A 17958-nucleotide genomic window follows, 5' to 3' on the forward strand; every position below is an offset into this window, starting at 1 on the left:
TCAGCTGAGCATTCTCCATCTCCACCGCAGTGTAATAACATGGATTCGGATTAGGCGGTCGGGGCGCTGAACTACCAGTGTCGTCTTGGCCCGCCGGCTGCTTTCCTGGCCTCTGCTGGACTTCAGGAACTTGCTCATCAGGGAGGGCAACATGGCGGGCCTCCTGCCCATCATGCTGTTCTGTCTCGTTGCCATGTTTGGATCGAGTGGTCACCATAGTTGTATGTTTGTGGTAGTACTAATCGGGCTTGCTCTCAATGAAAGCACCAAACTGTTGACGCGGTTCTTCGGCAACAGATAATTAAGAGAAGAAGAGAAAGAGATTAGTACTAAAAGTAGAACCGTCACAGATAGGAAATCTTTGGGGAAAGAACTAGGTGACTCGAGACACGTTTTTAAGTGGTTCGAAGGTTAAAATCCTTCTACTCCACTAGTCAATATTATTGATATTCTCTGGGTAATTGGTTTACAAAGTATATAGTTCTTCAAAGACTATTTTTTCCCACCCCTATCAACTCCCAGGGTCTCCATATTGGTAGGGAGGTCATCCCGTGACCTTACCATTAGTCACATCAAGTCTGTGATATTCATGATTAATTCCTAAACCTGACACACAAGTGTGGTCTAATCAGTATGGAAGGAGATAATGGGCCGCACGGCCCAACTCGTCCGTGGGTGTCTGAATACGCACGTTCCTGCTGCGTGTCCGAGAATTCAGGGGGATATCGGACACGTGACGGCAGGAATATGCACGTTTATCTTGCGTGTTGACTTCCCATAGGGTCAGAGCTTCTTGAGAAGCTCGCTACGGGAGCAGTCCATAACCCGAGCTTATCCGTCCGTGGCCGTCGGATGTTATTCCCAGCTCCTGGGGCAACAAGTGCGAGCTGGAAACAGGACCCCTTCGAGCTAGCAAGGGCCCGTCCTGGAAATAGAGCCTCCGGCCTGTGGGAGCCTCGGACTAAATCATGTTTAGTCTGAGGCTCGTCCTGCTAAACAGCCCGTGGGTAAACCAGGGCGTACAGAATCAAAGAAGCTTAAGGTTGAATTCCCCACATGAGGTAAGTATTTTATGCAATTTTAAGGTTTGTTTCTATTTTGGTTTAAGAAATAGATGCATGGTTTAAGTTTTGAGCTATGGGTTTAAATTTTCTGAAGTTGAAATCAAAGGTGTGGATTTTTGGGTGTGATTGTGTTTTTGATCTTGATACTAGTGTTTATGGGTTGTTAGATGGTTCATTTGAAGTTTTAAATTGATCTTGGGGTTTAGGTAATTGTTTGGGATGATTTGGAGAGGTTGTAGCTCGGGAAAAACGCAAGCAAAAACCCAGAAATTTGGGTTTGCGAAGGAGCGTCGCAGCCCTGTTCTTGGGCGCCGCGGTGCGAGGTTGCTTCAGGAAATGGCCTAGCCACTGGGCGCCGCGGCCCTTGAGGGGAGTGCTGCGGCCCTAGGCCATTTTGGCAGCCAAAAATTTGGGTTTTTAGGGCTTTTGCCCGGGGACACGGGAGATGGTTCCAATGTATTGTTTTAAGGAATTAGAGGTCCCGAGAGTACGGGATTGGTCCCGGGAAGTGGTTTTGGGTTTGGTTAGTATTAAAAGTGTTTTATGTGTGTTGTGACTAGGATTTCGGAGAGGCTCGTGGTAGAGGACCGTGCTTGTGACCTTGGTGCATTGGAAAGCTCGGGATACAGGTAAGAAAACTGTAGCACCCGAGAACAGGGCATGGGCCCATAGTGTTATTGCAGGGCATGGCCCTAGATTGTATTACGTGCTAATGTATAAGCTTAAATGAATTATTATATGTTTGGAATGATTATTTCGAGATTTACTATATGTGTGATTATAATGAAATGAACGGCTAAGGCCGAGAGTGGCAAAGGCTGAGAACGGCCGTGGGGCCGGAAGTAACACTTAACACATGGAGTGCTTATAGTCAGGGTGGGACCCAATGGATACATGAGTTATCCTTACGGTAAGGACCGAGACCCCAGGCTTTGGTATGGCCTCTGGGGCGGCATGGCCGTGTTTGTTTAGTCTGATGGTTTTCCTGTTTATCAGTGGATTATATGTTAACTATATTATATGCATATGTTATTTACTGTGTGAGTTTTCTTACTGGGCTTCGGCTCACGGGTGCTCTGTGTTGTAGGTAAAAGCAAGGGGTCAGTCAACCAGCCATGAGTATGGAGAGCGTGGGGGCGGCGCGGACATGTTCGGCCTGCCCGACTCCTTTGGTTGGGGGCATTTTGAATATGGCTGTATTAACTTGTTCTTTTGATAGTCAATCAAGTGTAAATCTATTTTTGAGTTGTAAATATTTTGTAAACCTTATTTTTGGGATCCCAGATGTTGATACTTAAAGTTTTCAATGAAACTAAGTATTTTCAAAGATTACAGCCTTAACTTCCGGTTAGTCACACTTTTGGTCTTTGAAAACCTCGTAGAGTCAGTTAGTTGCACAGTTGCGTTTTTAAACTCACTTAGTAACGGCTCTAAGGTAGTAGGGCGTTACAACTTGGTATTAGAGCGAGCCAAGGTTTATTGGTTCTGGAGATTGACTGAACATGTACACACGCTGCCATTGAAAAGCTCGACTCAGGGTTGATTGGTATGGTTGATTAATATATTTGAATATGTGTTTGAATTCCTTGTGTGCCTGCTTAGATTGTTATGAGCATGATGAGTGAGATAACATATGCATGATGCCAGGGCAAGGCCCGTTGTGTGCTGTATGCTATCTGTATATTATTTGGTTTGTTGATCTTGGTTGTTGTTGAGATTGAGAGGTGGAATTGGATCTTGTTATCATGCCTGATGAGTGGTGTCACTGATTGCAGGCATTTAGTTGTAATGCCTCGGCAATCATCTAGACTCCGCGGCATTCGGGCCGTGGATGACAATCAGGGTCAGGACCCTCCACCTGCTCCTCAGAACTGGCAGCATATATTAGCTTAAATGGAGGCTAGATTGAAGAAAACAGAGGAAGAACTTAGTCAGTTGAGGCAACAGGCTCCTCCACAAGTCACCGGGTTACCACTACAGCAGAGTGTAGCACCAGCTCCGGTTCAGCCTGTGGTTGAGAACAGGTTGGAACCTCTGTATGAAAGATTCAGAAAACAACAACCTCCTACCTTTGAGGGTGGAACAGACCCACTGCGGGTTGAGCAGTGGATGAATATGATTTCTGTAATCTTGGATTTCATGAGGGTTGAAGGAAAGGAAAGGGTTGATTGTGCCAGCTATATGCTTAGAGATGATGCACGAATATGGTGGGATGTAGTAAGGCAGCGAAGGGATACTACAACTATGACTTGGGAAGAATTTAAGAGCATTTTTAATGAGAAATACAACAGTGTAGCAGTTTGAGCTGCGAAGGCTGATGAGTTTATCAACCTAACTCAGAGTAGGTTATCAGTCACTGAGTACGCCCTGAGATTTGACAGATTGGCGAAGTTTGCGCCAGAGTTAGTGCCGACTGATGCGGCCAGGAGAGATAGGTTTATATGGGGATTGAATGTGATGATCGCCCGTGATGTGAGTATTACATTGGTTCCAGAGACTACTTATGCTCAGGTAGTGGATAAAGCCCTTACTGCAGAGAGGGCTGAGGATCAGATCTGGAAGGATAGCACTACTAGGCGCGATACCAGGAGGACGGTGCCTCCTTCTTCTGGGCCTAGTCGGGACAGTGCTCCCAGTGAGCAGAAAAGAAGAGTACCAGATTCATTTGTTCCTTATGGTTCTGATAGGAGGGTTTGCGGTTCTATTGGTGGCCGTCAGGGCGAAAATGACAACTGGAGGAGCTTTTCGATGTGTCCTCGATGCAGACGATGACATCAGGGCGAGTGCCGGACCAGGGCATGTTTTATTTGTGGGAGCAAAAATCATTTGAAGAAAGACTGCCCACAAGTTAAGAAAGAGGAGCCAAAGCAGGGAGACAGCCTTGCTCCTGCTAGGGTATTCACTTTGACTTAGACTGAGGCGGAGGCCAGTCCCTCAGTTGTGACAGGTCAGATTTTTAGCGCTGGTTCTTTGTATACTGCATTGATTGATTCTGGTGCTACTCACTCATTTGTATCTGCTAGGGTGATTGATCAGCTTTGTAGACCTAGTATTTTGTATGCTAGGGGTTTTCAGACTTTATTGCCAACAGGAGAATTGGTAGTCTCTAGGAGATGGGTTAGAGCATTACCAGTAGTAATAGACAGTAGGGAATTGTTTGTTGACCTGGTTGAGCTAGATATGGACGATTTTGATATAATACTAGGAATGGATTGGTTAACGCGGTATGGAGCAACAATTGACTGTAAGCGACGAATGGTGACTTTTGAACCAGAAGGCGAGGTACCCTTTGTGTTTGTGGGAACGGTGAATGGACCGCGGGTGCCTATGATCTCAGCACTAAAGGCTAGAGACCTGATGCAGGAGGGTTGCATAGGATTCCTAGCGATTGTTGTAGATTCCTCTAAGGTGGCGGCAGTGGGACCGAATGAAACCAGAGTGGTCTGTGAGTTTCCAGACTTGTTTCCAACAGATCTTCCAGGATTACTGCCACAGCGAGAGATTGAGTTCGTCATAGAGTTGGTTCCGGGAGTAGAGTCAGTGTCCAAGGCACCTTACAGAATGGCTCCGACAAAATTAAAGGAATTGAAGATTCAGTTGCAAGAGCTACTGGATTTGGGGTTTATCAGACCCAGTTTCTCGCCATGGGGTACTCCAATGCTATTTGTTAAGAAAAAGGATGGATCGCTCAGGATGTGCATGGACTACAGGGAGTTGAATAAATTGACCATCAAGAACAAGTATCCATTGCCTAGGATTGACGATTTATTTGATCAGCTTCAGGGGAGTACAATGTTTTCAAAGATTGATCTCCGATCAGGTTATTATCAGTTGAGGATGAAGGGAGAGGACGTACCAAAGACTGCTTTTCGGACACGGTATAGGCATTATAAATTTCTGGTTATGTCCTTTGGATTAACCAATGCCCCAGCAGCTTTTATGGATTTGATGAACAGAATTTTCAAAGATTATCTGGATAAGTTTGTGATTGTATTTATTGATGATATCTTAGTGTACTCCCAGTCAGAGACAGAGCATGAGCATCATCTGCGCCTGGTGTTGCAGCGGCTAAGAGAGCATAAGCTATATGCTAAGTTTAGCAAGTGCGAGTTCTGGTTAACGCAAGTTTCATTCCTGGGCCATATTATCAGTAAGGATGGGTTACTGGTCGACCCAAGTAAGATAGAAGCAGTAAGAGATTGGCCTAGACCAAGCAACGTTCCTGAAGTTAGAAGTTTCCTTGGACTAGGAGGTTACTACTGGCGGTTTGTAGAGGGGTTCTCCAGAACTGCTACTCCATTGACAGAATTGACAAGAAAGAAGACCAAGTATGTGTGGACAGATCAATGTGAGAACAGCTTTAAAGAGTTAAAGCGGCGATTGATTACTGCACCAGTGCTGAGCCTGCCGACAGATGATGAGAAGTGTGTGGTCTACTGTGACGCTTCTAGACAGGGTCTGGGTTGTGTGTTGATGCAGGCTGGGAAAGTGATAGCTTATGCATCAAGGAAATTAAAGGAGTACAAGCAGAGATATCCCACACATGATCTGGAGGTAGCTGCAGTGGTATTCGCACTTAAGGTTTGGAGACATTATCTGTATGGTGAAAGATGCGAGATATACACTGATCACAAAAGTTTAAAGTATTTCTTTACCCAGAAGGACTTGAATATGCGCCAGAGGCGGTGGCTAGAGTTGGTAAAGGATTACGATTGTGATATCCTATACCATCCTGGGAAGGCTAATGTAGTGGCTGATGCATTGAGCCGGAGGGGCCCAGGACAGTTGTATAGTTCGAGGCAGATATCTGACAGATTAGCTGAAGAGATGACCAGAGCAGGTATAGAGTTAGTGGTTGGTAGGTTAGCCAACATTACTCTTCAGTCAACGCTCCTTGAGAGGATTAAGGAAGCACAGGGAATGGATCCCCAATTAGTTGAACGTAGAGAGAATGTCCTAACTAGAGCAATTAAGGACTTCTCTATCTCTGAGATGGGTTTATTGAAGTATAAAGGACGGATTTGTGTTCCGATTGATCCAGATATTCGGTGAGAGATTCTGGATGAGTCTCATACCACTCCCTACTCTTTGCACCCAGGTTCTACGAAGATATACCATGACTTGAAAGTTTTGTATTGGTGGTCAGGCATGAAGAGGGATGTGGTGGACTATGTGGCCAGATGCTTGACCTGTCAACAGATTAAGGCTGAACATCAGAGGCCAGCAGGGTTATTACAACCTCTAGGGAATCCCGAGTGGAAATAGGCGGATATTGCCATGGACTTTGTGGTTGGATTGCCGAAGACCGTGGGTCAGCATGACTCGGTGTTGGTGATTGTGGACAGGTATACTAAGTCCGCCCACTTCTTACCTGTGAGGACAACTTATACTGTGGAGTAGTATGCTGAGCTATATGTGAAGGAGATTGCTCGACTTCATGGGGCTCCGAGGTCGATAGTTTCTGATAGAGACCCCACCTTCACCTCCAAGTTTTGGGAGAGCCTGCAGAAGGCAATGGGCACACAACTACGGTTTAATACCGCTTATCATCCTCAGACAGATGGATAGTCTGAGAGGACGATTCAGATACTGGAGGATATGTTACGAGCTTGTGTGTGGATTTTGGGGGATCTTGGGGTAGGTATCTCCCTCTGATTGAGTTCTCGTACAATAATAGTTATCAGGCGACTATTGGTGTGGCTCCGTATGAGATGCTGTATGGAAGAAAGTGCAGGTCACCGATACATTGGGATGAGACAGGTGAGAGAAGATATTTAGGTCCTGAGATGGTTCAGAGGACCAATGAGGCAATTGAGAAGATTAGAGCTCGTATGCTCACCTCCCAGAGTCGCCAGAAGAGTTATTCAGATCTGAGACGCAGGAGCGTGGAATTTCAGGTTGGTGATCATGTATTCCTCAAGGTTTCACCCCTGAGAGGAGTGAAACAATTCGGGGTTTGGGTGTAACGACCCAAAATCGCTAATATGGCTTAAGGGCCTCGATTAGTGTGCCTGGAGGGCATAATGGACTTTATGTTTGATTTTAATGAGTAAAATGCATGATTATAATTTATAGCATGTTATATGACTATTTGAATATTTGAGATGCATGACTATGTGTATTAGTATGCATGTAGGCCATGATTGTGTTAGAAGGGCATAATTGTAATTTTGGCCATTTTGGGCATAACTGTATTGTCATGTGATGATTTTTGAGACCACAGTGGTATGTGGATGTGTCTGTGATTTGTGACTCGAGACGATCCCAGAGAGCAGATTAGCGGAAAAGTCATGGCGAGAATTTATACCTGACTTGGGGCGAGCCTGGGGTATAAATAGGGATCTGATGAGTATGTTGGGGTTTATTTTGATATCGAGGAATATTATTTGGTGATTTATCAGGTATTGGGAAGCAAGCGGGAAAATATTAGAGACACTTGAGGATTAGCGGGAATTGGGTAAAATGACTAAAATGGCCCTACTTGGACAAATGGGTTTAGAATTAATAGGGAGGGCATTTTGGTCATTTGGCTTTTAGATATAGATTAAATAAGGCTTTATATAGTGAGTGGGATTGTTAGAGAGTGGGAGAAATCTGAAAGAAAAGAAAGAAAAAGGAAGAAAAAGAAAGGAGAGAAAAACAGAGGGGTTCTGTTTCAAAGGATCGGTTTGGGGTTCTAGCACCATTTCTCTTCAAATTTCTTGGAGCAAAGCTCAGTGGAGAGCTAGGATAGGCTGAGTATCAAGGATCCTAAGTTGGACTTGAAGATTTGGCAAGGATTAGCAAGAACACATCAACTTTTGAGGTAAGTTTTTAGAGTTTTCAGTTTTAAGGGTTTGGCTGGTTTGAGCTGTGTTTTGAGCTGAGATGATGGGAATTTTAGGGAATTTCTGGGCAACCTTTGAGGAAGAGCAAGATATGAAGGTCTAGGAAATGAATCAAGGTCGAAATTGCATCAACGGTATGAATTCTAAGCCTTTAACTTTGTTGTTTGACTGAATTTCTGGGTTTAGGGTTGATCATGGTGAATTTTGAGATTTGGGTTGAATGTGCTTGGGTTTTGAGGATTTGGGATGCTTGGGATGAGTGGAGAGTGTTTATAAGCTTGATTTTGAGTTTGGTAAAGATTTGGGGAAGTTTGGGTTGAGATTCGCTCAAAGAAATCGCAGAAAAGGAATTTGGGTTTTGCCTACCTGCAACTAGCGCTACAGCGCTAGGCCCTGTTTCTGGGGTGGTCCTGATTCTGCTTGTAGCGCTAAGCGCTCTCTTTTGAGCGCTGTAGCGCTACCCTATGCCCAGAATGGCGTTTTTGGGCTATTTGTGAGGGATTTTGACCTAGGGTTCGGAGTTCGATTCCACCACCTTGTTTTGTGGATCTAGGACTTCCCGGGGGGCTCGGGATTGGTCCCAAGGCTAGGTTTTCGGACTTGGGGTTCGGTGTTGACTTTGACCTATGGCTGTGTTTAGGTGTGCGCTAAGGCTCGAGTGGGATCGTGCTCAAGGAGTCAAGTGTTGAAAGCTATCAAATTGACAGGTAAGAAAACTATAGCACCCGTAGGACAGGGCATGGGCCCATGATGTGATTGCAAGGCTCCGCCCTACATTGCATGCTGAGATGATTGCAGGACTCGGCCCTATAATGCATTACATGTTAGGGTGCAGACTTAATTGAATTGATATATGTTTGAATGCTACTTGAGTTATACTATTTGCAGTTATAGTAGAGAGAACGGCAATGGTCGAATGAACGGCAAGGGCCGAGAACGGCAGTGGGGCCGGAAGTAACACTTAGCACGTGAAGTGCTTGTAGTCAGGGTGGGACCCCATGGATACATGTGATATCCTTTCGGTGGAGACCGAGACCCCAGGCTTTGGTAAGGCCTCTGGGATGGCATGGTCGTGTTTGTTTAGTCTAATGGAATACTTGGTTATCTGTGGATTATCTGATATGTTAACTGTATAAATCGCATATGTTATGTACTGTATGAGTTTTCTTGCTGGGCTTCGGCTCACGGGTGCTCTGTGTTGCAGGTAAGGGCAAAGATTGAGTCAACCAGCCATGAGTACGGAGAGCGTGAAGCGACGCGTACATGTTTGGTCTGCCCGACTGCTTTGGTTGAGGGTATTTTCGAGAAATGGCTGTAATAACCTGTGATTTTAATAACGGACCAACTGTAAACTCATTTTAAGTTGTAAATGGTTTTCAAACCTTATTTTGGGATCCCAAATGTTTAATACTAGAAGTTTTCAATGAAACAACGCATTTTCAAAGATTACAGCCTTAACTTTTGCTTAGTCACACTTTTGTTTTAAAAACCTCGGTTAGCGAGTTCATTGCACCTTTTTCATTTTAAAACTCACTTAGTAACGACTCTAAGGAAGTAGGGCGTTACATTGGGGCAAGCTGAGTCCCAGGTTTGTTGGCCCCTTCGAGGTTCTGGAACGAGTTGGAGAGGTGGCTTATAGGTTAGCAATGCCTCCAGCTCTATCAGGGGTTCATGACGTGTTTCATGTATCCATGCTCCGAAAGTATGTATCGGATACTACTCATGTGTTGAGCTATGAGAACTTTGAGTTGGACCAGGATTTATCGTATGAGGAGAAGCCTGTTCAGATCCTTGATGGGAAGGACAAAGTCTTGCGGAGCAAGACCATCGCCTTGGTTAAAGTGCTGTGGAGGAACAGCAAGGTTGAAGAGGCGACGTGGGAGCTTGAGTCTGTTATGCGGGAGCGGCATCCCGAGTTGTTTAGGTAATTTCGAGGATGAAATTCTTGTAAGGAGGGGATAATTGTAACACCCCAAGTTGCTAATAAGGTTTAAGACCTTGTTTAGCGTGCCTGGAGGGCAATAAGTGAATTAACATGATAATGTATGAATTTGAATGAATATGTGATTAGTAATGCATGTTTAGGTGGTATATAGATGCATGTGGGCCCCGTTTGTATGTTAGGGGTAAACTGGTAATTTTAGTCCGTTGAGGGCATAAATGTGATAATTGTATTATGTGATTTGTATCATGTGAGTGTGATGTTTTTATTGTGATGCACGCGTCGAGACGGTCCTAGAGAACTAATTAGTTTAAAAGTCACAACAGGATTTTTATACCCGGCTCGGGAGGAGCCTAGGGGTACTTTGGGAATCTTATTAGTTGAGTTGAGAATGAGTGGCTTTGGTTATTAGTGTTTGAGTAACCTGAGTAACCATTAGTTACTGCTGAGGGTAACAAGTTTAGATGGAAATTGGTAAAATTGAAATAGAAGTGAAAGGACTAGAGTACCCTTGGAGGTTTAGTTATGAAAGGATTATCAGAAGGGGTAGAATGGTCTTTTGGCAGGGGGTTTAGACAAATTTCAGCTGGGATATAGGGGTACTCGGTTTAGACACTTAGTCATATTATGGGTTTTGTTAAAAATTGAGAGAAGAAAAGCTAGAGGGAAATCTAGGGCAAGAAGAAGAAAAAGAAGAAGAGTAGAAGGAGCTGAAGTGGGAATTTAGGAGGAGAATCAAAGAAGCTTAAGGTTGAATTCCCCACTTGAGGTAAGTATTTTATGCAATTTTAAGGTTTGTTTCTATTTTGGTTTAAGAAATTGAAGCATGGTTTAAGTTTTGAGCTATGGGTTTAAATTTTCTGAAGTTGAAATCAAAGGTGTGGATTTTTGGGTGTGATTGTGTTTTTGATCTTGATACTAGTGTTTATGGGTTGTTAGATGGTTCATTTGAAGTTTTAAATTGATCTTGGGGTTTAGGTATTTGTTTGGGATGATTTGGAGAGGTTGTAGCTTGGGAAAAACGCAAGCGAAAACCCAGAAATCTGGGTTTGCGAAGGAGCATCGCAGCCCTGTTCTTGGGCGCCGCGGTGCAAGGTTGCTTCAGGAAATGGCCTAGCCGCTGGGCGCCGCGGCCCTTGAGGGGAGTGCTGCGGCCCTAGGCCATTTTGGCAGCCAAAAATTTGGGTTTTTAGGGCTTTTTCCCGGGGACACGGGGGATGGTTCCAATGTATTGTTTTAAGGAATTAGAGGTCCCGAGAGTACAGGATTGGTCCCGGGAAGTGGTTTTGGGTTTGGTTAGTATTAAAAGTGTTTAATGTGTGTTGTGACTAGGATTTCGGAGAGCCTCGTGCTAGAGGACCGTGCTTGTGACCTTGGTGCATCGGAAATCTCGGGATACAGGTAAGAAAACTGTAGCACCCGAGAACAGGGCATGGGCCCATAGTGTTATTGCAGGGCATGGCCCTAGATTGTATTACGTGCTAATGTATAAGCTTAAATGAATTATTATATGTTTGGAATGATTATTTCGAGATGTACTATATGTGTGATTATAATGAAATGAACGGCTAAGGCCGAGAGCGGCGAAGGCTGAGAACGGCCGTGGGGCCGGAAGTAACACTTAACACATGGAGTGCTTATAGTCAGGGTGGGACCCAATGGATACATGAGTTATCCTTACGGTAAGGACCGAGACCCCAGGCTTTGGTATGGCATCTGGGGCGGCATGGCCGTGTTTGTTCAGTCTGATGGTTTTCCTGTTTATCAGTGGATTATATGTTAACTATATTATATGCATATGTTATTTACTGTGTGAGTTTTCTTGCTGGGCTTCGGCTCACGGGTGCTCTGTGTTGTAGGTAAAAGCAAGGGGTCAGTCAACCAGCCATGAGTATGGAGAGCGTGGGGGCGGCGCGGACATGTTCGGCCTGCCCGACTGCTTTGGTTGGGGGCATTTTGAATATGGCTGTATTAACTTGTTTTTTTGATAGTCAATCAAGTGTAAATCTATTTTTGAGTTGTAAATATTTTGTAAACCTTATTTTTGGGATCCCAGATGTTGATACTTAAAGTTTTCAATGAAACTAAGTATTTTCAAAGATTACAGCCTTAACTTCCGGTTAGTCACACTTTTGGTCTTTGAAAACCTCGTAGAGTCAGTTAGTTGCACAGTTGCGTTTTTAAACTCACTTAGTAACGACTCTAAGGTAGTAGGGCATTACAAAGGGCACGTTACAATAATGAAAATTTAATTCCCTTTTTCTCTTCCATTTTAATAATTCTCTTTCCATTAATTGTATTTGCACCCCAACATGCTAAAGTCTATCCCAATAAGTCACTTTATTTTTCTAGAAGTCCCAATTTTAATGTAAATTATATAGTAGTCCAACTATCTTGACTAATCAAAGTTGGCACATTACAATAATAAAAATTTAATTCCCTTTTTCTTTTCCATTTTAATAATTCTCTTTCCATTAATTGACATGCTAAAATATATCCCAATAATTCACTTTATTTTTCTAGAAGTCCCCATTTTAATTTAAAGTTTATGGTAGTCCAACTATCTTGACTAATCAAAGTTCTCGATTAAAATCTCAATTAATTATAAAGATAAGTTTATATTATAATTAGCTCATAATTTATTTTAAATTTGATTGATTTCAACAAAACTCTTCAAATTCTAATAAATCTTCATTTATAAAATTTCAATATCTATTATTATTTGTTCCAATAAATAATTATATAAATTACGAAATGAAAATCTCTTTAAGGTATGTGTGTGATGTGATTATTAAATTGTGTACCAATGACAATGGTTTTGATGATAATGCATGCTCATCTTCCTCTTATGTGCTTGATTTTTTATTGTATTACTTTGTGGCATAATAGCCTTGCTTAAATAAGATATAATACAATTAAAAGAGTTATCAAATTTGGTTTAATTGTATGCAATGATGTTGAGCAAAATAAGTATTAATTATGTGTTAAATCTAAGATGGTAATGAAACATTTTCCATGTGTTGAAAGGAAAGTTAACTTGTTAGATTTGATACTTCGTGATTTATGCGAATTGAATGAAATAATTACTAGAGGTGGACATAGGCATTTTATTACCTTTATTGATAATTGTTCTAGATTCACATATGTATAGTTGCTTAAGAATAAGGATAAGACATTTAGCATGTTTAAAATCTATAAAGCCGAAGTTGAAAATCAATTGGAAAAGAAAATAAAAATGATTAGAAATGATAGGGGTGGTGAATACTTTTCCAATGAATTCAATGTGTTTTGTGACATGCGTGGTATAATACATGAATGTACTACCCCTTATACACCCAAGAAAATGGAACAGCAGAAAGAAAGAATAGAACATATGTTGAAGTGATTAATGTTATGCTATTACATGCAAATTCGAGTTTTACATTATGGGGAGAAGCCTTGCTTATCGTTTGTCATATTCTAAACCGGATTCCTCTAAAGAATAATCAAATTTTACCATATGAGATATGGAAAGGAAAGAGTTCCAACCTAGGGTATCTCAAAATGTGTGGGTGTCTTGCTTATTGCAAGAGCAGAGAGCCTAAAAGGAACAAGTTGGGTCCAAAGGCCATCAAATGTGTATTTGTTGGCTATGCCTCAAATAGCAAGGCCTATAGGCTATTAGACTTGGAGTCTAATGTGATAATTGAATCAAGAGAAGTAGAGTTACTTGAGAGTTTGTGGTATAGTGACAATAAGCCTCAAGAACTAATCTCATTAGAAGGAACTCAAGAGGAGTTACCTTCAAGGGTTGAAGAGCAACCGACATTGCCTAGAAGAAGCCAAAGACTTAAAGAGAGTGGATCACAAAACAAAACTTCTCAAGTGAAGACTCTTTACCTAGTAGAGGGAAACCATAAGGGAGACACTTGGAAGTATCCTGTGGTACTTCAAGTGGAGGATGATCCTAAAACTTCCCAAGAAGCTCTGTCCTCAAGGGACTCTAACTTTTGGAAAGAGGCAATAAATGATGAGATGAATTCAATTATGTCTAACCACACTTGGGAGATTATTGATCTACCACAAGGATCAAAGCCAATAGGTTGCAAGTGGGTATTTCAAAAGAAATACAACACTAATGGGACCATGCAAGCATATTGTTACACCCAGATTTCGAGCCTTAAAAATTGTGATCTCGAAAGCTTGATTCGTCAGGAATGGGCTCGTAATGTCTGGAACACGTGTCTGCAACCTAGGCACCGAACCTACAAAGCAGGGGCAACCTCGAAGATGGTAGCCTCGAAATCCTCACAAGCTCGAAAGACAGACATTGAAGTACGTCTATTCTCGGATGACCTCGGATCAGGGGTTCCAAGCCTGACATAAGTGTGGGCTCGAAGCCACATGATCTCGGGGAAAATGCTACAACCCGAAAGTCATTAAGAGACCTTGGTGAACACGGCACTGACGATGTAGATTGATAACTTTGAATATCTTAGTGAATCATTTTGGAGAGACGTAGTCTACATTCATTGTTGAAAATCCCCGATAATAAAGGGGTATTTATTATTCAGTTATATGTCCCCTGGTCTTCAAGGGACGTTTCCTTGTATATAGGAGTTACGAGCTTTTAATGCCATTAAATTTATTTACATATACAGAATAACTTCCTGAAATGTGTGGGATAGTATTATGAAATCTCCTCTATAAATAAAGAAGATTTGCACCATTGAAGACCAAATTTTTGTAATCTTGAGAGAAAACTCTGGAGAATTCATTCTTGAAGAATTTCCAGAAATCATCTTAAGTTTTTATAACAAAGACTCGTGGACTAGGCAGAGTTAACTGCTGAACCACGTAAAAAATCCTATTTGTCTTATTGTATTTTTCTGGCCATAACCATTTATTGTTTTCGTGCTCTTTATTCACTGTTGACGAAAAACGGCGTCAACAGTTTGGTGCTTTCATTGAGAGCCTTAAGCATTCAGTCCCTGAACAAGTTATGGCCACTAACGATCAAAATGTTCCTGAAGAAAATTATCCGAGACGCCCTGGGAAACAGCCAATGGTAAACCCGGATGCTGAAGAGAGAAGCAAATCCTCCGATTCTTGGGGACCACCCGCACCACCAAGGGATGAGGATATGTATTACAATCCTGAACGGTACGTTCCCATTGTGGAACTTGAAAACCGGCAACTGAAACAACAGTTGGCAGAAGCCAACAAGCGGAATGAGGAGTTAGCAAGGATAGCCGCAGAGGTGCAGGCGGCTCAGCCCCCGCCTCCGCGTGAAAACCAAGCTCCTCCTCCGAGGGACGTGCATGTTCCTCCCCGCAGGCCTCGTGGGCGTCCACGAAAGAATGCTGCCACAAGAAGGCCAGAGCAAGATCTGGCACTAGCAGATCCATCTGCTCCCTCGAGACCCCAGAGAAGTACCCAAGCTAGGGCCCCAGTTAATCCACCTGCGAAGGTACCTGCGGGAAATGAGAACAACCGAGCCCCTGCAGAGGCTCGGACTCAAGTCCCTGGGAACACACAGAATGCAACCAACCCATCTCGGGCAAACTCCGGACCGTTCAGGCCGCGAAATGGGTGGCAGCCACCGTCGCCCATACGGTTCCCTCCATCGCCTATAAGATATCCCTCACCTCCTCGTAGGAATGCTCAACCAGTTTAAGATGAGGACGAAAGACACGCGGGGAGAAGACAAGGAAACAGGGAAGCTTTTCGGGAGTGGAGAGGCGCCCCATCTGAAAAAAGTCAAACGTCCCAGTCTTGCACGGTAGAAACGAGACGGCACGAAAAAGACCCATCTCGAAATAATCATGCGACAAGTCTTACTAGTGACGACTCTGGAGATACCAGATAAGTCAGTATGCATGATCGAGGTCGAAAGAATACTGGGAGCCATAGGAATCTCTCCGACCTGCAGGAACATTTGAATCAGAATCGGGTTAATGTTAACCCGACGAACCAGGACCTGAGGGATCGCTTAAATAGGCATAAAGACCCCCTGCGGAGGCGCGAACGTGGAATTGTGATCGACGACAACCAATTCCAGACAAGACCCCTCGAGGACCCGGTCCAGGAAATAATCGATCAATTAGAAAAGGCCTTCAGACTCTTGAAAAATGAGCAAGGTCAGGGTCGATATGAAGACTCTGATGAGGAGCTTGAACTGTTTGCTCCCCATATTTCTAATACTCCTTTTCCCCAAGGATTTCGGATCCCTCACGTCCCAACGTTTGAGGGAAAGTCTGACCCGTACAGCCATTTAAGTACATTCAATACCATAATGAGAGCAAGTAACGTGGGTTACGAGCTCAGATGCATGTTATTTCCAGTATCGTTGACAGGACTAGCCAAATGCTGGTTCGAAAAATATAGAAGACACTCAATAACTTCTTGGGATCAGCTGTCTAAAGACTTCAAGAAGTAGTTCAGAGCCATGATGGGGGTTAGGCTAGAGGCATCAACTCTGACTAACGTTCGGCAGCAGCCAGGTGAGACATTGAAAAGTTACCTTACAAGGTTTAACTTGGAAGTTGCCTGAGCTCGAAATGTGGATGACAGCGGTCATCTAATGGCTATCCAAGCTGGAGTAATGCCAGGAAGTGCTCTCTGGGATGACATGCAGAGAAAGCTGGTGAGGTTCCTAACTGAGTTTAGCGAACGAGCACAGAGGTTTGTCAATGTAGAGGAGGCAAGGTCGACACTTAATGTGACTTCCCAGACCGTAACTACAACGATAAACGTAAACTCTGCCTCAACTTCGATGGACCCACCAGCTTCGAAGCCTGCTACAGAAAACCCTTCCAAGAGAAAAGAGAACGAAGGGAGTAACCCCGAGGCCGAGGGAGGAAAGAAAAAGAAGGGGGAGAGATATTTCCCCATGTACAGAGTGTACACCGAGCTCAACGAGTCTCGGGAGAACATATACCTGGCTAATGAAAACCAGATCCCCTTCAGGCGTCCAGACCCAATGAGAAATCAGAAGTCCAAGAAGGACTCCAGCAAATATTGCCGATTTCACAGAGACACCAGGCATACTACTGATGAATGTCGACAGCTGAAAGATGAGATCGAAGGATTGATCTCGAGAGGTTATTTCAGACAATATGTCAAAAACCAGAATGCTAACCAGGCGACTACGAGCCAGAGGGCAGCCACGCCACAGCCCACACTTAACAACAATTCCCGAGCCAAGGAAGAAGATAGGCCCCCGCCGATCGATGGAGAAGACGTGATAACCATCTCGGGAGGGCCTCATCTCGCGGGAGTGGGCAGAAATGCCCAAAAGAGATATGTGAACGAGCTAAAGACTGGGGATGGGTCTCCTCATGAACCCGAACCTAGAGCTCCAAAAAGTCAAAAGATTGAATCCCAACCAATAACCTTCACTGAGGACGACGCGTCCCATGTTCAGTTTCCTCACCATGATCCACTGGTCATCACCCTCCAGCTGGAAAATAAAAGAGTCCACCGAGTTCTCATAGACAATGGGAGCTCAGTTAACATTCTCTATAAGGCAACCCTTGAAGAGATGGGACTCTCCCTTCGCGACCTGAAAGCATGTGCGACTACGCTCTACCGCTTTTCAGGAGAAGGAATCGCCTGCATGGGATCCATCGAACTCCCCGTGACCTTGGGAGACTACCCAGTCTAAACAACCAAGATGATGGAGTTCGTAGTAGTGGATCTACCTTCAGCCTACAATGTGCTGCTCGGGAGACCCGCCTTGGTTGGGCTGGTGGCAGTCTCGTCCGTAAGGCATCTGGCCATTAAGTTCCCGACCCCTAGTGGCGTCGGGACATTGAAGGGAGATCAGTTAGCTAGAAGGGAATGCTAAAGCATTTCCTTAAGAGGAAAGAAACAGACGAGCGCACAAGCACTCGTCATTATTCAGAGTAAAGACGAGACGGTCTTGGAGATTGATGAAGAAATCGATCCAAGGGTTGAGGAGAAGGTTGACCTCGAACCCTTAGAAGAGCTCGAAGAGATTCAGCTCGAAGAGTCTGATCCCTCGAAAAAGGTAAAGGTTGGAAAACACCTCCAGGAAGAAACCAAATAGCAACTAATTTTCTTTTTGAAGAGAAACCAGGATGTCTTCGCATGGTCACATTCGGACATGGTAGGAATAAGTCCA

This window comes from Humulus lupulus, chromosome 6, assembly GCF_963169125.1.
Source record: "Humulus lupulus chromosome 6, drHumLupu1.1, whole genome shotgun sequence".
Taxonomy (NCBI): Eukaryota; Viridiplantae; Streptophyta; class Magnoliopsida; order Rosales; family Cannabaceae; genus Humulus; species Humulus lupulus.